At 43.7% G+C, this 25,454-nt stretch overlaps 1 pseudogene across 1 annotated transcript; it reads right to left on the bottom strand.

Moving 5' to 3' along the window:
- Positions 1-9,713: 9,713 nt before the first annotated feature.
- On the bottom strand, positions 9,714-25,102 carry LOC311143289 (phosphatidylinositol 4-kinase beta-like; annotated as a pseudogene). The gene is made up of 11 exons: positions 24,660-25,102; positions 14,388-14,615; positions 13,965-14,127; positions 13,721-13,830; positions 13,496-13,600; positions 11,656-11,779; positions 11,429-11,542; positions 11,032-11,183; positions 10,612-10,744; positions 10,247-10,367; positions 9,714-10,094 (listed from the first exon to the last, which is right to left on the bottom strand). The product of its transcript is annotated as a phosphatidylinositol 4-kinase beta-like (transcript).
- Positions 25,103-25,454: the final 352 nt, after the last annotated feature.

Below are 25,454 nucleotides of genomic sequence, written 5' to 3' on the forward strand. Positions count from 1 at the left end.
ATCTCCTTTTCTCTTAACTGTGAACACAAAACCCAATTTTCAAGCTACATTCACAAAACCTCAGACTCTTCTTGCAAAACCAAACTTTCACCTCAAAACAGTTCAATCTGTGCTCAAAACTGAACTATGTTGTCAAATCGTGCCCCGAGTCAATCAAAATAAAAAACACTACTGAACAGTCACTAAACACTACGTAGAAAAATAGAAAACACAATGCGCAGGACATGAAGCTGGAGAAATAAATGTTTATTGTTCACTGTAGGCTAAATGCATGTTGCAAAACAAAAAAAAAAACTGTGCATTTAGCACTTGTACAAAAAGACAAAACAGAAATCTTGTGCATTTACATGTAGCACTTGTAAAAACAAACAGAAATCTTATGTGTTTGCCACTTGTGTACAGTAAGCCCATGTAAAAATAAAGTACAAAAATATACAAATAAGTGCATTACTCAGCCACAGCATCATGTCTCCGTACTGGGTCAGGCCACAGGACTTCATCCACATCACAGGCCACATTTTGTCTGGCCAGGCAATGGGGGAAAAAAACCCTGGCATGCCGTATCCAGGCTTGGCATGCCTCCACACCTATGTCACCACAGGCAAGTCCCATGGCTTGCAGGAGATTTACCCTGGTGTAAGGTTGGCGTTCATATACCTTCCACCGCCATGAGGAGAAGAATTCCTCAATGGGGTTTAGGAAAGGGGAGTACGGTGGAAGGCAAAGATTGATAAAACCTTGGTTCATATTGTACCACTCTCTAACCTGGAGGGCTCTGTGAAAACTCACATTGTCCCAAACAACAACATAGATGGGATGCTCATCCTGCTGCCCTAACAAAGCATCTCGCCTGTGATTGAGGAAAATGAGGAGCGGGTGAGTGTTGTAGGGCCCCAGGTTGGCATGATGGTGGACAACCCCATGATTGCTGATGGCAGCACATAATGTGACATTGCCACCACGCTGCCCAGGAACACCAACAATGGCCCGATGGCCAATCACATTACGGCCTCTCCTTCTCCTTTTGGTGAGATTAAACCCAGCTTCATCCATGTAGATGTATTGATGGGGTCTTTCCATTGCATCCAGTTGAAAAACCCTCTGTAGAAATAGATATAGTTTTGTAAGTGATACGGAAAAAGTGATTTAGGCCACTACAGTAAATCACTACTTAGAGTAATCAACATTGAATGTGTCTGGATATATGCCAACCTGTACATACTGGAATCTTTGCTCTTTGACTCTGTCTGAGTTGCGATCAAAGGGCACTCTGTATAGCTGTTTCATGCGCAGTCTGTTGCGCTTGAGGACATGATCAACAGTAGAGAGGCTGACACTGTTGATACCCTCAAAATGTAAATGGTCCTCAATGATCTTCTGCTGAATTTCGCTCAGTTTAATGGCATTGTTCTCACGGACCATATCAACAATTAGGGTCTCTTGGTGTGGGGAGAACATACCTGTCCTCCCACCCCCATGTGGCAGTCTTTCAATTCTACAAAAAGAGAACATGGAGTTACAAAAAATATACATGGAATACTAGGCCTACAAACAGTTAGACCAACCCTCCATTACAATACTACAGTACATTGGTACAGTGATGTACTGAAACATATATTTACTTACAGTATACTGTGGTACAGTATATAGTATGTCATACAGTAATTGCTGTTAACATTTACATACTGTACTATAATGTCAAAAAAAGGTAATTACCTGTTCTCTTCTCTAAATCTTCGGATTATGGTGGACACAGTGAATCTACTGATGTTTGGTTGTACCCTTTGTCCAGCCTCCCTCATGCTCATACCATGGACAAGAACATGGTCAATCACAGTAGCTCTGATTTCATCAGATATTACTGTTCTTTGTCTTCGCTGACCACCTCGACCACCTCGACCTCCTCTCACACGAACTCTTCCTCTCAGATTTCTATCCATTGTAGGGCCTCACAAACCAGTGCTCTCTGAACTGGCTTACTGTATATGTTCCCTCACATCATTAGCCACAAGTGTGATCAATTTTGAGTTGTTGTGTTCAAGTGGTGACACCTGTGCTCTAATTGTGTTTGACTTTTGTCACCTGTGCTCACCATTATGCAGCACGGGTGCATCACAATGAAAATGTGTTGGCAAGTTATGTCTAAACAGGTGAAAAGTGCTTATGGTTTTGCCAAAAGAGTGATTGATTCAATCAGTGGGTTCAGGCAACTGAGCATTTGGTTCAGACAATAGGGTTTAGTGTTTTAGCAATTGAGAAAAACTGTAAACATTATCTGTCAATCGTAAACAAATGTTACATCATGTGTAGGGGAGAGTGGGGTAAGTTGAGCAATTTTTTACATTCAGCATTACTCTGTCAAGGGAAATATAGTATTCTTTCAAAAATATACAGTATCTGTCACGACTTCCTCCGAGGCTGCCCCTCTCCTTGTTCGGGCAGGCTTCGGCGTTTGTCGTCACCGGCCTTCTAGCCACTGCCGCTCCTCATCTCATCATTCCATTTGTTTTGTCTTGTTTATTACACACACCTGGTTCATATCCCCTCATTAGTACCTGTATAAGTGTTCCCTCTGCCCCCTTGTCTTTGTGTGTGATTGTTTATTGTGGAGGAGAGAGAAGCTCGGTGGAGCTCCATATATTTTGTATCGCCGGGAATATTCCGTGTGTGCCTTGTATTTTCCAGTGCCCCTGTTTTGCGCACTGGAGTGTTTTTACTAGGGGTGTAACGATCCATCTACTACATCGATGTATCGATTTATATTCCTATGATCCAACTACATCGATCTGTGCTCGGCGAGTTGGCCTTTTGGACAACATATATCGATCTAACATCGTTTTAAAATGTAATACATCGATTGTATCGATACTAGGAAATAACCCATTGGATTTAAGCACGTCAGACTTTATATGGATGTTTTTTCTTAGCACTTTTAATGATAAAGGCTTTAAACATTACTCGATTCACTCTGCCTATCCGTGACGTCATCGCGCCAGCAGCAGCGCAAAGGCGCCAAGACAACAAAGCATAGCATGGCGGATGACAGAGGAGAAGCCGACGAGCGAGAAATTATCAAGCCACCATTGCGGTCCTTACAAGAAACAGGAATCTAGGAAACTTCACCTGCTTCACCCAATTTATAACAGCGCCGGAAGAAGATGGCTGCCGTTTTACAGCCCTCTAACCAATTGTACTATTATGTGTGTTTTTCCGCGTTATTTGTAATTTATTTTGTACATAATATTTCTGCCATCGTCTCTTATAACCAAAGAGAGCTTCTGGATATCAGGACAGCGATTACTCACCTCGCATTGGACGAATATTTTTTCTTCAACGAGGCGTTCGCGAAGGATATCATACAGACACCCGACAAGGCCCAGATCCCCGTCATTCGCGTGAGGAAGAGACGGAGATATCGCGGACGCAGATCCGGGTGCCTCGTAAGGATCTGACGGCGAGCGAGTAAACTGCCTCTCCCATCAATCCTATTAGCCAACGTTCAATCTTTTGAGAATAAAATTGACGATTTAAGATTACGGTTATCCTACCAACGGGACATTAAAAACTGTAATATCTTATGTTTCACGGAGTCGTGGCTGAACGACAACAATGATAACATTCAGCTAGCGGGCTATACGCTACATCGACAGGACAGAACTGCAGACTCTGGTAAGACAAGGGGTGGCGGTCTCTGTATATTTGTAAACAACAGCTGGTGCACAAAATCAAATACCAAGGAAGTCTCGAGGTTTTGCTCGCCTGAGGTAGAGTATCTTATGATAAGCTGTAGACCACACTATTTACCAAGAGAGTTTTCATCTATATTTTTCATAGCTGTCTATTTACCACCACAAACCAATGCTGGCATTAAGATTGCACTGAATGAGTTGTACAAGGCCATTAATCAACAGGAAAACGCTCATCCAGATGCAGCGCTCCTAGTAGCCGGGGACTTTAATGCAGGGAAACTTAAATCCGTTCTACCTAATTTCTACCAGCATGTTAAATGTGCAACCAGAGGGGAAAAAAACACCTTTACTCCACACACAGAGACGCATACAAAGCTCTCCCTCGCCCTCCATTTGGCAAATCTGACCATAACTCTATCCTCCTGATTCCTGCTTATAAGCAAAAACTTAAGCAGGAAGCACCAGTGATTCGGTTAATAAAAAAGTGGTCAGATGACGCAGATGCTAAGCTACAGGACTGTTTTGCTAGCACAGACTGGAACATGTTCCGGGATTCTTCAGACAGCATTGAGGAGTACACCACATCAGTCACTGGCTTCATCAATAAGTGCATCGATGATGTCGTCCCCACAGTGACCGTACGTACATACCCCAACCAGAAGCCATGGATTACAGGAAACATCCGCACTGAGCTAAAGGGTAGAGCTGCCGCTTTCAAGGAACGGGACTCTAACCCGGACGCTTATAAGAAATCCCGCTATGACCTCCGACGAACCATCAAACAGGCAAAGAGTCAATACAGGTCTAAGATTGAATCATACTACACTGGCTCTGACGCTCGTCGGATGTGGCAGGGCTTGAAAACTATTACAGACTACAAAGGGAAGCACAGCCGCGAGCTGCCCAGTGACACAAGCCTACCAGACGAGCTAAACCACTTCTATGCTCGCTTCGAGGCAAGCAACACTGAAGCATGCATGAGAGCACCAGCTGTTCCGGACGACTATGTGATCACGCTCTCCGTAGCCGATGTGAGTAAGACTTTTAAGCAGGTCAACATTCACAAGGCCGCAGGGCCAGACGGATTACCAGGACGTGTACTCCGAGCATGTGCTGACCAACTGGCAAGTGTCTTCACTGACATTTTCAACATGTCCCTGACTGAGTCTGTAATACCAACATGTTTCAAGCAGACCACCATAGTCCCCGTGCCCAAGAACTCTAAGATAACCTGCCTAAATGACTACCGACCCGTAGCACTGACGTCTGTAGCCATGAAGTGCTTTGAAAGACTGGTCATGGCTCACATCAACAGCATAATCCCAGAAACCCTAGACCCACTCCAATTTGCATACCGCCCCAACAGATCCACAGATTATGCAATCTCTATCGCACTCCACACTGCCCTTTCCCACCTGGACAAGAGGAACACCTACGTGAGAATGCTATTCATTGACTACAGCTCAGCATTCAACACCATAGTGCCCTCTAAGCTCATCACTAAGCTAAGGATCCTGGGACTAAACACCTCCCTCTGCAACTGGATCCTGGACTTCCTGACGGGCCGCCCCCAGGTGGTAAGGGTAGGTAACAACACATCTGCCACACTGATCCGCAACACGGGGGCCCCTCAGGGGTGCGTGCTCAGTCCCCTCCTGTACTCTCTGTTCACCCATGACTGCATGGCCAGGCACGACTCCAACACCATCATTAAGTTTGCCGACGACACAACAGTGGTAGGCCTGATCACCGACAACGATGAGACAGCCTATAGGGAGGAGGTCAGAGATCTGGCCGTGTGGTGCCAGGACAACAACCTCTCCCTCAACGTGACCAAGACAAAGGAGATGATTGTGGACTACAGGAAAAAAAAGAGGACTGAGCACGCCCCCATTCTCATCGACGGGGCTGTAGTGGAACAGGTTGAGAGCTTCAAGTTCCTTGGTGTCCACATCACCAACGAACTATCATGGTCCAAACACACCAAGACAGTCGTGAAGAGGGCACGACAAAGCCTATTCCCCCTCAGGAGACTAAAAAGATTTGGCATGGGTCCTCAGATCCTCAAAAAATTCTACAGCTGCACCATCGAGAGCATCCTGACTGGTTGCATCACCGCCTGGTATGGCAACTGCTTGGCCTCTGACCGCAAGGCACTACAGAGGGTAGTGCGTACGGCCCAGTACATCACTGGGGCAAAGCTCCCTGCCATCCAGGACCTCTATACCAGGCGGTGTCAGAGGAAGGCCCTCAAAATTGTCAAAGACTCCAGCCACCCTAGTCATAGACTGTTCTCTCTGCTACCGCACGGCAAGCGGTACCGGAGTGCCAAGTCTAGGTCCAAAAGACTTCTCAACAGCTTCTACCCCCAAGCCATAAGACTCCTGAACAGCTAATCATGGCTACCCGGACTATTTGCACTGCCCCCCCACCCCATCCTTTTTACGCTGCTGCTACTCTGTTAAGTATTTATGCATAGTCACTTTAACTCTACCCACATGTACATATTACCTCAACTACCTCAACTAGCCGGTGCCCCCGCACATTGACTCTGCAACGGTACCCCCCTGTATATATAGCCTCCCTACTGTCACTTTATTTTACTGTATATATAGCCTCCTTACTGTCACTTTATTTTACTTCTGCTCTTTTTTTCTCAACACTTTTTTGTTGTTGTTGTTTTATTCTTACTTTTTTTGTTTAAAATAAATACACTGTTGGTTAAGGGCTGTAAGTAAGCATTTCACTGCAATGTCTGCACCTGTTGTATTCGGCGCATGTGACCAATAAAATTTGATTTGATTTGATTTGATTTGCACTGTCCAGTATCCAGGTATTTATTTCAGTCACACTGGTTGAATTTTTGGCTAAAAGGTTACTGAATCGATTTCAAGTCACTGAATCGTTTCGGATCGTATCGTTCTAAATGAACCAATATCGTCCTTGAATCGTATCGACAACCACGAATCGTGATACAAATCGAATCGTTGTTAAAACGAATCGTTACACCCCTAGTAGTAGGTGCCAGGCACATGCGGTTTGAGTGTGTCAAGGACTGCAACGCTGCTGGGTTGTTCACCCTCAACTGTTTCCCGTGTGTATCAAGAATGGCCCAAGGACATCCAGCCAACTTGAGACAACTGTGGGACGCATTGGAGTCAACATGGGCCAGCATCCCTGTGGAACGCTTTCGACACCTTGTAGAGTCCATGCCCAGACAAAGTAGCTATAACCCTAGCATTAGAAGTTATTGGCTGCATTCACACAGGCAGCCCAATTCTGATATTTTTTCACTAATTGGTCTTTTGACCAATCACATCAGAGCTGATCAGTCAAAAGACCAACTAGTGAAAATACTAGAATTGGGCTGCCCGTCTCAACACAGCCATAGTGGCATCAGCGCTGCAAATTATTAGTATTCATAATATTTATTTAAAATCGCCAGTTGATTACAATAGCCCATAGCACGTTGAGCGTCATTCCATATTAAACTGCTGAACTAACAATAGTCGAGGCTAGTCTATCCTTTATGGGAAACTGTATAAATCTACTGCAACACAAACTACTAGTCTGAATGAATGTCTATATATGTAATATTTATCAAAATGTTAAAAACCAAGAAAAGTTAAAAACTAAACAATTTCCGATTTATTGAATGAGTCATGCATTTAGTCTCGACATGATAAAAGGTCAGTCTCTGTACCACGTGAATGAAAAGTGAAACAGAATTAGAACGCTTCTTAAGTGTTAGTGTTTTGATACAATGTAAAGTGGACAATATTTCTTCCCCTGTACATTCTAAATGTCTTTAGTATCAAGGTCAAGGCACTCCATATCAACCATAGTTAATTTACTGGAATAAATGCTTTGCTTGGTGTGAACCAATTCCGTCTAAAACCATGTCTCTTTCAGGAAGGCACAATGTTCAGAACTTTGAAGGCAAAAATCATACATATAGAGCAGACATCACTTTCGATTTGAAACAAGTGTGATCTATACAATACATTTCTATCTGGAGCAGTCTGAACATTGTTCTGCACTGAATATACCCCTTGGCCTCAGGGCCATCTGAATGGACAAGCATTTATCTGGTGTGACACTGGACGAAGACAAAAATTCTGCTTCTCCATGGTTCTGAATGGGGAGACATCAAAATCAACACCCAGGTTTGACTGACAGAACCCGCTCCAGCAAAGATAAATGCACTTTAGTTATTTATATAATCTTACAGAATAATGTTTGGGTTGGAATGAATGAAGGGAAAGGCAATGAAGTAGTATTTAGAGAAAAGTAAGCAGGAGTGTTAAACTGATAAAAGCACTTCCTGGGTACATGACCTGTACACCCTTGTCCCAACTGTTGCATTGATAAAAGTTGTACCTCCCGTACATCAAGGCATCTGTTTGCTCACAGGAATGACTGCATTTTGGAGAGACAAGTTGTCCGTTTTTCTACACACAAAAGCCCCCCACCAACGACTTAGCTTTCAAACATAAGACATGAGCAGATAATAAGTTATCCAAGCATGTAGCTCTTGAAACCGCTCTCTTCAATACTGAATACATGCTTGTGTTTGAGACTGCAAAAAAAAAGAAGTAATATTTTAAAAATTCACATAAATCAAGGAAGTTGACTTGTGATAGCGAGCTCATACTGTTCAAAACAAGGAGAAATAAAACAGTCCAACAGACAGAGGAATAAGAGAAACACTCCCATTATTTACATAATCTGCTCAAGGACAACCCTCTCTCTGGATTGGCCCGAGTTATTCACAGGAATGCATCCGAGAGCCAACCAGAGGAACGTTTGAGCATTCTTTAAATATGCAACCTAAGTTAACATAACATACAATAATAATGTGTTAATATACACATTTCGTTAGAGATTAAAGACTAACATTAGTGGAACAGCAATGTTGAGTTTTTGCATAAATCCATTGTAATGGTTTTGTAAATTTAACCACAGGTAGCCATTTTGGTTCAACATAACTGTCATCAAGTGCATGAGGCTCATTACTACATTAATGTTCCTTCAAGTATGGTGGTTTACAGAGTGAAACTAGAAAATATCTACATGATGCATGTTGGTATGACACAGTCGGCATATTCAAATGGTAAAATGTCCTGCCCTTTCCTGATGGTTTCACATACTAGACAGACTGTTGCATGGTGCTTATTCAGTAAGGACAAGAGTCCCTAGAGAATTGAACTGTGACGATAGAGAACAGTCTCTTTTCTATTCATTGCATTTCTATCTATAACACTAAGTGCGTTACAGATGTGCTCTACTGAATGAGCCCCAGTTGTCCAAAACCCAGATTGAAATGAAACTGCACCTGCTATTAAGGATGGGAACAAAAACACATACAACCAGCAGCTTTGCTGCATGCTTGGACCCCTAATAAGAGATTAGTTGGTCCTAGTTCAATTTTCCAGTTCAAGTTTAAACATCGTTCAAAACACATAAAAACCTTGGATTAAGGAGTTGTTTTCCAGACAGATAACACTCATACACCAATGGTTGTTATAGTCCTTTTTCCCCTCTCTTCGGGTTGGCTCATTCTTGATAACCACAGAACTTTCAGAGAACAAAGAAAATGTCCATTAGAAACCCTCAGCAATTGATATGTCTTGTGCTTTCGTTGTCGTTACATAGTGGTTTCTCAACTTCTCAAAGTCAATTTTGCTCTAAGAACAAAAATAAGTACATATATTCTATATGTACTGCTTTGTGATGCTCTTGCACAATTGATCTACAGTTATTCATTTTTCATCCATTCTGAGAAAAGTCTTCTTGGCTCCTCTGAATATAGACCACTACCACATTGCCCCTCCCCCTTTTCAATGAAGTACCTTCTCCGATATTGATACTTATCCTTTTCGTGTGTGATTTGAACTGTGCGTTATGCCTCGTTTTAGAACAGTCAATGCGGTAAATGTCATATGGATAGGAGGACAAGAGGGAGAGGAGGTGCGGACTCCCCCTCCACAAGGCCAAAACAAGGAGGGGGTAAACAGTGGTCCGTCTAAGACAAAGAACATACCGAGTTTGCAAACAGGTCCTGTAGCACTAGTCTATACACAAGTCCATTTTCCTAAATGTGCTGCTATGGCAAGCACACATGCGTGAGTCCATATGCACATGTTCACCACCATCTTTATATGTATGTTTGCTTGCTCTCCCATGTGGTTGTCCCATGTAGTAGAGTTTGGTGTCGAACTGTTCACATGATGCCGTTGGTGAAGTACTGGAAGCCGTCGTAAAGCTTGGTGGTGATGGAGCGCATGGAGCCATCCACCATCTGCTCCACCAGCACCTGTAGCTGCTCCTCCGTCAGGCTCATGTGGAAACGTTCCTTCAGGTAGCGGATGGTGCTGGAGCCATGGAAGCAGGGTAGGTGAGAGCCTGGTGGGGGAGGAGAGAGGGGAGACCCAGGGAGAGGGAGTCAGAGGAGTTGCAATCCCAAGACCACAGAGAAACCGGGCAGATAGATAATGTTTATGGAAAAACACCACAACACACTGGTCATGCTAATATACCGTTTTAGCTAACAGTACCTTGCTGCATGATCTCCACTATTTGGACCACCTTCTCCATGTGTTTGCGAGCAGCTATCAGGCCCTGGAGCATCAGCATCTTGTAGTAGTTGAACATGTCTCCATCCAGGCCTCCCATCACCTGAGAGAACCACAGACAACAGAGGTTAGTCTTTACACATAAAAAACCAACAGGTTATGCAGGCTACTGCAGCTAACCAGCAAACTCGCTAATAGCATCTTTGAACACTAACAAATGTATGCATTTATGCAGTGAACATTTTGTGAGGTTTCTAGCTAGATTGTATGATCAATTCCACAGTGTTCTCCAGTTTACACTTATATGACAATGCAAATTCGCATGCAGTATAATTCATTTGACTCACATCCACAAATTCGCTGGTGAGCTTAAAAGCGGAGGTCTCAAAGCCCAGGTTCCTGGGCGAGCTGGACAGGATGAAGCCAAAGTCAATGTGGATTATGTGGCCCTCCGAGTCCAGGAGGATGTTTCCATTGTGTCTGGAGAAAGACAGAAAGGAGATGAGGGATAGGGGAACTGAGTAAAGGGTATAGGAATAGAGGAGAGGGTGGGATGTGGTAGTTGATATCAGACCACAAAAACTGTGTTTACACAGGCAGCCCAATTCTGACCTTCTGCCCAATTATTGGCAAAAGATCAGAATTGTGCAGCCTGTGTAAATGTAGCCAAACAGGCTCAAAGACAAAGGAAGCTAAGAGGGGAAATGGAACATGTGAGTAATGTAACGAGTGAAACTGAAGAGGGGTGAAAAGGGAGGGCTGCCCACCTGTCTTTAACCTGCAGCAGGTAGCAGATGAGACTGTAGCCGGCGCAGCTCTCCACAAAGTTGCACTGGGCGGTGAGGAAGGCCTCGGTGGTGTAGCTGCCGTGCTCCTGCAGGAAGTAGTCCAGCAGAGACAGCTGGCTCTGCTTCCTCACCTGGAGCACAGAAACAGCATTTTGTATGAAATAGCAACAGACACAGTATTCCATTAGAAAAAGCTACAGACACGGCATTCCATTAGAATTAGCAACTGACACGAAATTACTTAGATTATCAAAATCTTTCATCCCAAGAGGTACTGGATTACATAGCTAAACAACTCGGCTTGAAGTTATTGTTAGGCAACTTTGTCATGAGATTTCAAGTGCACAATTGGGTCCATCTCATTTTCTCTGCTCACCTGGTGCAGAGAGACAGCGTTCAGCACGGGCTCGATCATCCCGCTGTCCGATGACATCACCAGGATCTTATAGGGCTTGATCCACAGGGGGACGTGCTCCTGCTCCCAGATGGACTGGAGAGGAAAGGGGAGTAGTGGAGCGAATTAGTGATTGAATGAATGCTAATAAGAATAAATAATTCAGAGCATTTCTGTGGAATGGGACTCTACTGTGGAGAGTCAAGTACCTGTAGCTGACTGAGCACCTGGAAGGCCAGTAGCTCTTGCCTCAGGTCGTCCCCACACTTCACGATGACCGACAGCAGCCGCCAGTTTGGCAGGTGACCGTAAGGGGAGCCCTCCCTTATCCGCCTGAGGGATGGAGAGAGCGGAAAGAAATAGTGAGACACAGCAAATGACTTTACAATGCCACAATGTGTTGTCTTCGCTGCACTAAGTGGGACAGACATGTATCCTCGGGTGGGGGATTGTGTATGCCCATCCATTTTGTCTCTTCTAGTAATTACACTGCTCAAAAAAATAAAGGGAACACTTAAACAACACAATGTAACTCCAAGTCAATCACACTTCTGTGAAATCAAACTGTCCACTTAGGAAGCAACACTGATCGACAATATATTTCACATGCTGTTGTGCAAATGGAATAGACAACAGGTGGAAATTATAGGCAATTAGCAAGACACCCCCAATAAAGGAGTGGTTCTGCAGGTGGTGACCACAGACCACTTCTCAGTTCCTATGCTTCCTGGCTGATGTTTTGGTAGTATGAGACGGAGTCTACAACCCACACAAGTGGCTCAGGTAGTGCAGCTCATCCAGGATGGCACATCAATGCGAGCTGTGGCAAGAAGGTTTGCTGTGTCTGTCAGCGTAGTGTCCAGAGCATGGAGGCGCTGCCAGGAGACAGGCCAGTACATCAGGAGACGTGGAGGAGGCCGTAGGAGGGCAACAACCCAGCAGCAGGACCGCTACCTCCGCCTTTGTGCAAGGAGGAAACGGAGGAGCACTGCCAGAGCCCTGCAAAATGACCTCCAGCAGGCCACAAATGTGCATGTGTCTGCTCAAACGGTCAGAAACAGACTCCATGAGGGTGGTATGAGGGCCCGACGTCCACAGGTGGGGGTTGTGCTTACAGCCCAACACCGTGCAGGACGTTTGGCATTTGCCAGAGAACACCAAGATTGGCAAATTCGCCACTGGCGCCTTGTGCTCTTCACAGATGAAAGCAGGTTCACACTGAGCACGTGACAGAGTCTGGAGACGCCGTGGAGAACGTTCTGCTGCCTGCAACATCCTCCAGCATGACCGGTTTGGCGGTGGGTCAGTCATGGTGTGGGGTGGCATTTCTTTGGGGGGCCGCACAGCCCTCCATGTGCTCGCCAGAGGTAGCCTGACTGCCATTAGGTACCGAGATGAGATCCTCAGACCCCTTGTGAGACCATATGCTGGCCCTGGGTTCCTCCTAATGCAAGACAATGCTAGACCTCATGTGGCTGGAGTGTGTCAGCAGTTCCTGCAAGAGGAAGGCATTAATGCTATGGACTGGCCCGCCCGTTCCCCAGACCTGAATCCAATTGAGCACATCTGGGACATCATGTCTCGCTCCATCCACCAACGCCACGTTGCACCACAGACTGTCCAGGAGTTGGCGGATGCTTTAGTCCAGGTCTGGGAGGAGATCCCTCAGGAGACCATCCGCCACCTCATCAGGAGCATGCCCAGGCGTTGTAGGGAGGGCATACAGGCACGTGGAGGCCACACACACACACACACACACTACTGAGCCTCATTTTGACTTGTTTTAAGGACATTACATCAAAGATGGATCAGCCTGTAGTGTGGTTTTCCACTTTAATTTTGAGGGTGACTCTAAATCCAGACCTCCATGGGTTGATACATTTGATTTCCATTGATAATTTTTGTGTGATTTTGTTGTCAGCACATTCAACTATGTAAAGAAAAAAGTATTTAATAAGATTATTTCATTCATTCAGATCTAGGATGTGTTATTTTAGTGTTCCCTTTATTTTTTTGAGCAGTGTATATTTCTATGTACCAATCACCCACCTGACTTTCTCCTGCCAGGGCTCCTTGAGCGCCACAGCGGACGGGTCCTCCGGATCTTTCCGGAACGTTGTGGGGGTGTGGGCCAGGTTCTCTGATAGACGTCGCCTAAGACAAAAGAAACACGCGGTTGTAAAACAGCTATCCAGACCAAAACTCTATAACAAGAAAGTCTTAAAGACAAACTACAAGCTAGCAGGGCAATTCTGTCAGGCAGTGACCCTGTACCTGATGTCGCCAGCGGCGATGAAGACAGGCTCCTTGCTCTCCATGCTGGTGATGCTGTCCACAGAGAACTGGGAGATGTTGTCACTGCTACTGGTGTGGCCTTCTGGGAGCTGGAACCATAGAAGGACCCCAGAGTTAAAAGTACATTCAAATCTGATTCACCTCCTCCTTCCCCAACAACCTAGTCATCAAAATGTGACTTAAAGTCAGACGGTGCCACCATGTGGTTGCCATGGGTACCCACCTCCACTTCCAACTTGCCGATGTCATCCACGGCCAACGCACTCCGGGAGGAGGTTGTCCACAGAGCGGGCGCTGCGGATGCATGTCTCCGGGATGCGCAGGGGAATGCCGGACGTCTCGGACCTCTCGCACTCCAGCACCTCCACGTAGATGATGTATGGGGCCTGAGAGGAAGGGGAGAATGAAGAGGTCACTGGAGTTCTAGACCTATTTTTGTAAGGTACATTTATGCAGGAAGTCCCATTGACAAAGAGCATTGGGGCCCACTCCATCTAAACTAAAGCTCCTCAGGAAATAAATAAACTAACAAATGAGTTAACTAATTAATCGTGTCAAACTACTAGGCATTCTGGTCACCTTGTTTTTGGAGCCTGTTGTGTGTGTGTACCTCCTTATACATGTGTTTTACAACAAGTTGCCTCACCTTATCTTTGGAGTTGAGCACCACGGCCTGTGTGTGGGGAATGCGCACCACGTGGTGGTCGAAGGCTGCAGTGGGCAGCCAGACGCGGGCTGGCAGCTTGTGGTTGAGCTGTGACAGCTCTGAGATGAGCTGCCAGGTCTTCTGCTCCTTGGTGGGCAGCGTGGCCAGCCGCTTTCCGATGCCCATCAGAGACTTGATGAACTCCCTCTGCAGCGTCAGGCGCAACGGCTACAGAGAGGAGGAGCGAGGTTAGGAGGAGGAGAGCTGGTTAGAATCTAGATCAAGACAGATGTCTTTTTGTGTTCTGAAGACATTTACAACAAGCTACAGCAAATAACAAGTTGCACATCTTTTTTTTAGGGTCCTTCCTTGAATGACTGCACACACACAAAAAAAAAAGAGCCTGAGAAAGGAGGGAGGAAGATGGGTATGATGGGAATTGAAAGAAGGATGTTTTAGGAGCGGAATCTGAAGAGAAAACCAAGGGGAGGTATAAGACTAAGAATGCATGGGCACAGGGAGAAAGAAGCAAATAAATTAAATTCTGTCAACCCATTGCAGTACCACATACTAGCACCAGAGATCAGTACCACAATGGTTAAAATGAGAGACTTGAGCGAAACCCAGATACCAGACAAGCTCTTGGGCCTTGGAGATGTTTAGTCAACTTATGGTGTCCAATATCTTCATATTTAAAGTATGAGCAATATTCAATACCATTATAGTAGGTCAAAGTACAAATCTAGGAAGTCCTTTGTTCTACAGTCCACCATTAAGGCTACTTTGAAATTAGATAACATCTCAATCATAAGGTTACTATATAAAAAAAGTACTTACATTTTGTTTTGTTATGGAAACAAGTTCCAATTAAGTAGGCTAACATATGGGACAGTTAACATTTTTGTTAAAATACTTAACACACAAGAAAAAAAGGTTAATTTGTTAGTTCTTAGTTAAAGGTAGACTCAGTGAAATGTATGTTGCCACGAGCAGCACAGGAGATATTGAGATGAGCGAGATAAAATACTTTGCTCACACAGTCGCACTGTTACAGCATGGTAGCCAAGGGACCAAAACAGCGGAGAAGTTGAGCCTCGCACTTCAATGCTCTTAGTTGTTGTGGAAATTGACCCACTATGCTGTTTACTTTCTGCATCTACGTCATCCCACTGAGTCTACCTTTAATACCAGGTAGGCCAATTTTTGCCACATGAACTACTGCCAGTGGCGTATTTGTTGCTTAGGACTACCATGTAAAATGTGTAAACGTGTGTAATTATGACTGACTTTGACTGACTCTCCTTCAGTAAAGGTTACTCCAGGTGTCTTTACATTTAGCTGAGTCTCCCCATTCCAAAACTCCCAGAAGCATTTTTCAAAAACATGAAGCAAGTTATCCGATTACAGAGAGAAAAACAACCCAAGGGGTTGAGACCATTGCACTACATGCCAATGTCCATACTTTTATACCACAAAGAAATCATGCCCAATTATTAATATTATTCATTCTAATCAGACAGGTTTTTTACATGGAAGATACATTGGAGATAATATAAGGCAAGTATTGGAAACAATAGAACACTATGGAAAATATGGGAAACCAGGCCTGCTATTCATAGCAGACTTCGAAAAGGCATTTGATAAAGTTCGACTGGAATTTATATATAAATGCCTGGAGCATTTCAATTTTGGAGAATCTCTTATAAAATGGGTCAAAATCATGTATAGTAACCCTAGGTGTAAAATAGTAAATAATGGCTATTTCTCAGAAAGTTTTAAACTGTCAAGAGGAGTGAAACAAGGTTGTCCACTATCGGCATATCTATTTATTGTGGCCATCGAGATGTTAGCTATTAAAATCAGATCCAATAATAATATCAGATGATTAGAAATACAGGGCTTAAAAACAAAGGTGTCATTGTACGCAGATGATTCATGTTTTCTTTTAGATCCACAACTAGAATCCCTCCACAGCCTCATAGAGGATCTAGATACATTTTCTAACCTCTCTGGATTAAAACCAAATTATGTCAAATGTACTATATTACGTATTGGATCACTAAAAAATAAAAATTTTACATTACCATGTAGTTTACCAATAAAATGGTCTGATGGTGATGTGGATATACTCGGAATACATATCCCAAAGGAAATAAATGATCTCACTTCAATAAATTTTAATAGAAAGTTAGCAAAAATAGATAAGATCTTACTACCATGGAAAGGAAAATACCTGTCAATTTGTGGAAAAATCACCCTGATTAACTCTTTAGTATTATCCCAGTTTACCTATTTGCTTATGGTCTTGCCTACGCCTAGCAAACAGTTTTTTAAATTATATGAGAAAAAAATATTCAATTTTATTTGGAACGGCAAGCCAGACAAAATTAAAAGAGCATATTTATATAATGAATATGAATTCGGAGGACAGAAATTATTAAATATTAAAGCATTAGACCTATCACTAAAATCTTCAGTCATCCAAAAGTTATACTTAAATCCGAACTGGTTCTCAAGCAAATTAGTAAGATTGTCTCACCCACTGTTCAAGAAAGGCCTTTTTCCCTTTATTCAGATTACAACCTCTCACTTTCAGTTATTTGAAAAGGAAATAATCTCCCAAATGTCACTATTTCTAAAACAAGCCATAGAAAGTTGGTTGCAATTTCAATTTAATCCTCCAGAAACGACAGAACAAATAATGCAACAAATATTGTGGTTAAATTCAAATATACTAATTGACAAAAAACCTTTATTTTTTGACAGAATGTTTAAAAAAGGTATAATCTTCGTAAATGATATCATCGGTAGGACTGGTGGAGTTATGTCGCACATGCAGCTAACAAAAACATATGGAAATGTCTGCTCTACCCAAAATTACAACCAAATAATTGCAGCCTTACCGCAAAAGTGGAAGAGGAAAGTTGAAGGGGGAGAAAGTAAGGAACTTGTCTGTCGGCCTTGCATTAAAGAACATAATTGGTTAAGGAAAACTGTGATAAATAAAAAAGTATATCAGTTTCACTTAAGGACCAAAGGATTGACAGCCGTCCCATATAGATTGCAAAATAGTTGGGAAGAGATCTTTGACGTACCGATCCCATGCCATAGTGTTTATGAACTTACACGCAAAACGACACCGGATTCAAAAATTAGAATCTTTCAATTTAAATTATTATATAAAATTCTTGCTACCAATAGAATGTTATTTATATGGGGGATACAATCTTCCCAGCTCTGCAGATTTTGCTGTGAAGAGATAGAATCATTAGATCATTTGTTTTGGTTCTGTCCATTTGTAGCTTGTTTTTGGACACAGGTCCAGGAATGGCTAAAGGATTGCAATATTTACCTGGAACTAACCTTGCAGATAGCATTACTGGGTGATCTGAAAAGTCATAGTCAATCAATCAATAATATAATAATAATTTTAGCAAAAATGTTTATTTTTAATTCACAATCTGTAGAAGCAATGAGAATAGAAAGGTTCAGAACTTTTGTAAAACATCACAGTACGGTTGAAATATATATGGCAAATAGAAATCCTATATGGATGGTGTTAAGAGATAGATGGGAGGTATTGAATAGAGTTGAAGGATGGGACTAATAACAAATAACAACAAATAATAACAAAGATAGCTAATAATGTAAGCATACTGTGTCCATAATAACTATATAGGTTGTATGTTGGGAGCTTTTGGGAAAGAGCACAGTTAGAAAGATATGGCATTTAGAAGCAAACCGGATGGACATCATGAAAATGATCGGAGAGGTTGAGAGTAGAAGAGGTTCAGGAGCAAAAAAATAAATAAATAAATATATATATATATATATATATATATAGAATTATTGTAAAATTAACTCTGTCCATAAGGTGTAGATAGTAAGTATAGACCGTAAGTAGAGGCCTGGGCGTTGTTGTTCACTAATTTACTCCAAGTAGGGAAAGGATGGTGGGGTTGAAAAGTAATAAAGGGGAATATATATATAAAAAATAAAAAATAAACATGGGGGATTGGAAGTGATGCAGACAATTACATTGATAGAAGATACAATCTATCTGCAATATTAAGCTGATCCATCCCCCCCCCAAAAAAAATAATAATAATAATAATAATAATAATAATAAAAATAATAAAAAAAAATCATGCACAATGCATACATGTGCTAGTTGGTGTGGACATTGAAACAGAGCCTAGGCAAGTCAGTTAAGAACATATTCTTATTTACAATGACGGCCTACACCAGCCAAACCCAGACGACGCTGGGCCAATTCTGCGCCGCCCTATGGGACTCCCAATCACGGCAAGTTGTGATACAGCCTGGAATCGAACCAGGGGGTCTGTAGTGACGCCTCAAGCACTGAGATGCAGTGCCTTAGACCACTGCGCCACTCGGTTATGGATGAAGCCGGCACGAAAATAAAATAACCCGTCTTTTTTTGTGGAAAGTGCAAGGGTGACAATATACACTACATTACCAAAAGTATGTAGACACCTGCTTGTCAAATATCTCATTACAAAATCGTGGGCATGTTGGAAGATGTTGGAACATTGCTGCGGGTACTTGCTTCTACTCAACCACAAGAGCATTCGTGAGGTCGGGCACTGATGTTGGGCGATTAGGCCTGGCTCGCAGTCAGCGTTCCAATTCATCCCAAAGGTGTTCGATGGGGTTGAGGACAGGGCTCTGTGCAGGCCAGTCAAGTTCTTCCACACCGATCTCAACAAACCATTTCTGTACGGACCTCGCTTTGTGCACAGGGGCATTGTCATGCTGAAACAGGAAAGGGCCTTCCCCAAACTGTTGCCACAAAGTTGGAAGCACAGAATCGTCTAGAATGTCATTGTATGCTGTAGCGTTAAGATTTCCCTTCACTGGAACTAAAGGGCTTAGCCCGAACCATGAAAAACAGCCCCAGACCATTATTCATCCTCCACCAAACTTTACAGTTGGCACTATGCATTTGGGCAGGTAGCGTTCTCCTGGCATCCGCCAAACCTAGATTAGTCCGTCGGACTGCCAAATGGTGAAGCATGATTCATCACTCCAGAGAACGCGTTTCCACTGCTCCAGAGTCCAATGGCGGTGAGCTTTACACCACTCCAGCCGACACTTGGCATTGCGTATGGTGATCTTAGGCTTGTGTGCAGCTGCTCGGCCATGGAAACCCACTTCACGTTGCTTCCAGAGGCAGTTTGGAACCCGAAGACAGACGATTTTTATGCGCCATGCGCTTCAGCACTCGCCGGTCTCGTTCGGTGAGCTTGTGTGGCCTACCACTTTGCGGCTGAGCCGTTGTTGCTCCTAGACGTTTCCACTTCACAATAACAGTACTTACAGTTTACCGGGGAAGCTCTAGCAGGGCAGGAATTTGACAAACTGACTTGTTGGAAAGGTGGCATCCTATGACGGTGCCACGTTGAAAGTCACGGAGCTCTTCAGTAAGGTCATTCTACTGCCATGGTTTGTCTATAGAGATCACATGGCTGTGCTCGATTTTATACACCTGTCAGCAACAGGTGTGGCTGAAATAGCCAAATCCACTAATTTGAAGGGGTGTCCACATACTTTTGTCTATATTGTGTATTTGACCGCAACTGGATCCAAATAACTGAAAATGTAATTCTCATGCTGATTAGATTTTCAAATATGTAATGCATTTCAGGAGTCTAGCCTAAAATGAGCAATTAGCTGTAGGATACTTTCCGGAATGTACCTGTATAGACAGTAACTGCTCACCCAATAGACATGTAACCAAAGTACACGTTGCTGATGACAACTGCCTTGGGGATAGAGTCGACAGGGAGACAGAGCCGGAGGCTTGGGTTACCTGCAGAACACAACAAGGTGTGGCAGAAATGCATTTTCTCTGTGTGCATGTACGTCAGCAGTAGAGCAGACTTCCTTTGCACTTGTTGTCCAGGTGATTGTTGAACACAGGGCGACGTGTTAGAATACCATTTTGTAAGGGCGGAGCTAAAATCGGGTGACAACGCATAGCTCCTCTGTACTAGCCTATCTGATAAGGAAGTCAGTCTAAAGACCTACAACTGATTTTACAGCAGTCAAATCAATGTTGAGGCATTTGCCTGCCACCGAACGTCTTTATGTTCAAGTGAATAATGCTGGGCCCGACATTGATGCTTGACCGAACTGATAAGTAAAAAATAATAATAAATCACGCCAAAAATCACAAAAATCAAACAATTATGCTACCCCAATCAGAATTTGATCAAAGTGTCCTCTGTTATTGTAGGCCTACAGGCACGAGTGGTCTTTCAATCATGCAGTCGCAAGATGTGTTTTTGAGATCAAAGCGAGACTAGCTCCACGTGAACATGTTGATATTGATTGCTAGTTAGTGAGCTATTTACCCAGTTATAGCCAATTTTTGGTCAGCAATGAAAATCTTGGAAAAGTCATGGTGTGTCCATCACCTGCATGTGTTCAAGTGGGCAGTTGCCAGAGGAGAGAGAGGGTGAGAGACATTGCGCAGCAGGTAAAATAATGATTTCGCCTATAGACTAACTAGATAGCCATTTCAAAACATAGTGAGTGGCTGGTTCTCGCTAGTTAACTATTAGCATGTATTAATGTCATTGTCATGTCAGATGTCCTATATCCAGATAAACTTTCCACCGGCACTCACGTATAACCGCAAATGGCCGACATGCAGTTGATACAGGTGTGTTGATGAAACCAATATTGCATACTCCGGTTGTAAAACAGTCTCTCAAACGCTCAGAATTTGCTAGGATTCTCCTCTATTCAATACTGGCCATGTAATTCTGACATATATATACACACATATATATACACACACACACACACACACACACACACACACACTACTGTTCAAAAGTTTGGGGTCACTTAGAAATGTCCTTGTTTTCAAAAGAAAAGCAATTTTTTTGTCCATTAAAATAACATCAAATTGATCAGAAATACAGTGTAATACGCGCTTTCTATTCTGGTTAGAGCGCTGTTCTGTGAAGGGAGTAGTACACAGCGTTGTACAAGATCTTCAGTTTCTTGGCATTTCTCGCATGGAATAGCCTTCATTTCTCAGAACAAGAATAGACTGACGAGTTTCAGAAGAAAGTTGTTTGTTTATGGCCATTTTGAGCCTGTAATCGAACCCACAATTGCTGATGCTCCAGATACTCAACTAGTCTCAAGAAGGCCAGTTTTATTGCTCCTTTAAAATCAGCACAACAGTTTTCAGCTGTGCTAACATAATTGCAAAAGGGTTTTCTAATGATCAATTAGCCTTTTAAAATGATAAACTTGGATTAGCAAACACAACGTGCCATTGGAACACAGGACAGATGGATGCTGATAATTGGCCTCTGTACGCCTATGTAGATATTCCATTAAAAATCTGCCGTTTCCAGCTACAACATTAACAATGTCTACACTGTATTTCTAATCAATTTGATGTTATTTTAAAAATGGACAAAGAAAATGCTTTTCTTTCAAAAACAAGGACATTTCTAAGTGACCCCAAACTTTTGAACGGTAGTGTATATAGAAACAGAAATAATTTGTGTAAAGCGACAGCTGCATCTGTAGTTAAACCCCTCATGTATGTTTACATTGAATCCCACTCTGGGGGGAAAATGGTGCTATCTGAATCCACCACAGTGCCCCAGCCCGGCGGCTATGTTGCCAAGACGACGCGGGGTGGGCAGGAAGAGGGAAGTAGTGAGGCGGAGAGGGCATACCTGGGCACTGACAGCTGAGCCCAGACTGTAAACAAAAAGGGCTGTAATGCAACACCCACCCAATCTGCACTGCGGGGGTGGTCCCACTCACATTACAGCGCGGCTCAAAATTGTGGACATATTTCACAGCATTCTTCTTCCTCTTCACTGTGATTGGTGCCTCTTGGTTTTTCCCTCACTGTTGCAATCCAGCCAGAGGCCAAGTAAAAAGATCAAAACAAAATTAGTCAGGTCAGTCCTTAGGCCAATAACCAGGACTAACAAGATGGCGTGTGAAGCCTTATCAATAAGGACTATCAGTACAGTATTTATTATCAAAGCAAAATGGACTGCTTGGCATCCAACTAGTGATCACTGTGTACTAATACCACAGAGTTTCTAAACCCAGAGGTGCAACACGCGAGACTTCCCATAATGCTTGCGAAGCAGACTCAGCAGACCAGACCAGGGTTTGGTAAGTCAATGGGAGAAGTGAAAAATGTATTCTTAGTTGTTAAGTTTCTCGAAATCTAAATGCAACACATAGATTCAAGCTAGGCTTAAGTAGCGGAAACTGTCATTACTACAACCTCATGAAAGTGACAGGTTTTTATTTGACAAAAACTTTGATATAAAGTTGTTTTTGTTGAAAATAAAAACCTGTCACTTTCATGAGGTTGTAGTAATGACAGTTTCCGCTACTTAAGCCTAGCTTGAATCTATGTGCCTTTGATTTGACGGCCTGCACGACCGTTAAACCCGACGATGTGTTTCTGCACATGAGCTTAGCTAGCTAACGTTGCCAAAACATCACCTACAAGCGTGATCGGGGATTTCTATTGGAGAAGCAGTTTCTGCCCATCTTTGCTAATACATCCTAAAGAGCAAAGTCAATAAAGCGAAGTGCCCTTGAACTCCTTTGGGCTGTTGGTTGCGCTCTGTGGATTGTTAATGTGCTCCACCTGCCCTACAGGATTCTTCACAGCACAGACACAGATTAAACAGGGATCACTGGCCACAACAACATCAGCAGGGAGGTTTGATGCAGGCATACGTGGGGAAGGGAGGGGAGGAAAACAGAGTGAGGGAGAGCGAAAGAGAAGGAGAGGAGATTAGCTGAGAGAGGGATGGGTAGAGGATTTTTAAAAAGGATGACAAAAACAGGCACAAAAAACAGAATAGAGAGAGGTGAGAGAGAGACTAGAGGTGAGAGGAAACATTGGTAGTAGGGAGAAAATGCATAACACAGCAAGATGCCTGGGAGAGTCCAAGAAAGCATTGAACGAGGGGAGAGGGACCATCTTTCTGCTATAGTTCAGGACCTTGTCCCATCTAAAACTACCCAATTTGATTTCTCATAAAATAACTGATCCCCTGATGAGAGAGAGAGAGGACTGACAGAAGGTTGCAAGCCAGACAATCAGTGAGACCGAGAGAAAGGCCAGACAAGAGGAAGCAGAAAACTTCCACAAGAACCATATCGCTCGTCAACACTGACACAAATCCTGCCCCAACACAAACATGCTCACAATAGCATCTGCTAAACAATCCAATGTCTGCAATGATAGAAAGTGACCAATTTTTTCACCAAGCTCTCCATTCGAGAGGGACCCACCCTCAACCTCACTCTGACACCAGCTGCAGAGCAATCTGGCTGAGAAGTCCAGCCAAAAAGGAGAGGGAGGAGACTGCACGCCCAAAACAATAGGGAGGGAACTCTGGAGATGTGGGACAGATGCTACCTAACCCCACCCCCTTCTTTATTAGTTAGACTGAGGGTAGTCTGGCTAGACCATAGAAAGAGCTGGAATAACGCTCCTCAATGTCCAAAACTCGTACTCCTGGGCTCCCAAAGAATGTTCAATTTTGACAGAACAGTTTTTGCACAAGTAATATTATTGTGAGACATGGAAGACGAGCCTGCAAGTCGCAAGCAAACGCTGCACCTGCGAATAATAAAAAGTATTGCTGACTCAGCACACTCCAGCATGGCTGATCCAAGTTTCCCTTGCTGAATCCCACAGTGTTATGTAGGACAACCATTTACTACTGACACACAGATGGAGAAAAACTTGGTATTCAGCTTACTCAGGGTTTACTGTGCTTTATCATCCATAGGGACTATAAAAGAGAACATGTATGCAACAGGCCTACTATTAAAGATTAAAAACATACAAAGACATTCTATACTCTACAACTCTGATACCACTCTCCCTTCCCTCTTTTTGTATATTTACATTTACGTCATTTAGCAGACACTCTTATCCAGAGCGACTTACAGTTAGCGCATACATTATTTTATCAAACCCACAACCCTGGCGTTGCAAACGCCATGCTCTACCAACTGAGCTACATCCCCTGCTGGCCATTCCCTCCCCTACCCTGGACGACGCTGGGCCAATTGTGTGCCGCCCATGGGTCTCCCGGTCGCGGCCAGCTACGACAGAGCCTGGATTCGAACCAGGATCTCTAGTGGCACAGCTAGCACTGCGATGCAGTGCCTTAGACCACTGCGCCACTCGGGAGAATTTGTATTTGTATGACAAAATATGTTAAAGGTACTCACCTCATCGTAGCCGCTTTCCACCTTGGGGTTGCTGGCTGTTCTCCTGAGGTTACTCCCCAGGCTTGTGCAATGCGTGGCGTCCGACTTGGATCGCTGATGTGTACGCTTGGAAGGCGAGAGGTAGGCATCGGCAGGGATGATTTGGCTGTCGGGGGCCGGGGGCGGCTCCACGGTGTGCCGCTGGTGGTGTCGAATGTGGGCAACGTCCCGCAGCCCAGGGCTGGCGTCCGCAGCACCGGCGGGACCCACACCTTTAGAAGCTGAGTGGGGCTTTAGTTCGTCTGAGAGGATTAGCTTGCGCAGCGCGAGTGGCGCTGGGTAGAGATGTGCATGTCGGAGGAGTAGGCGCCGAGCAGCCATGCCGTCTGCAGGGAGAAGGCAATGCTCTGGCGGCAGCGGTGCACCACGTAGGGCCGGATGGCGTCGCCCATATCCTCGTCCATATAGGAGATGCAAAAAAGTTTGGTTAAAATTAGAGCTAAAGTTAAAGATGACTATATGGGAGTAAGAGAAGAAGAGTCCCATTTAAAGGTCCAATGCAGCTGTTTTATCTCAATTTAAAATAGTTTCTGGGTAACAATTAAGTACCTTACTGTGATTTATTTTAAATTAAAATGGTCAAAAAGAAACTAATAGCTTCTTAGCAAAGAGACATTTCTCAAGCAAGAATTTTGATAGGACTGTCTGGGAGTGGTGTGAGTGGGGAGGGGAAAACTAGCTGTTATTGACAGCGGTTTGGAGGTGTGATGTCACCAGGCAGGCCAACATTTCGTCTCACCACCATAGAATGACATT

This window comes from Coregonus lavaretus (assembly GCF_964263955.1).
Source record: "Coregonus lavaretus genome assembly, chromosome: 16".
Classification (NCBI taxonomy): Eukaryota; Metazoa; Chordata; class Actinopteri; order Salmoniformes; family Salmonidae; genus Coregonus; species Coregonus lavaretus.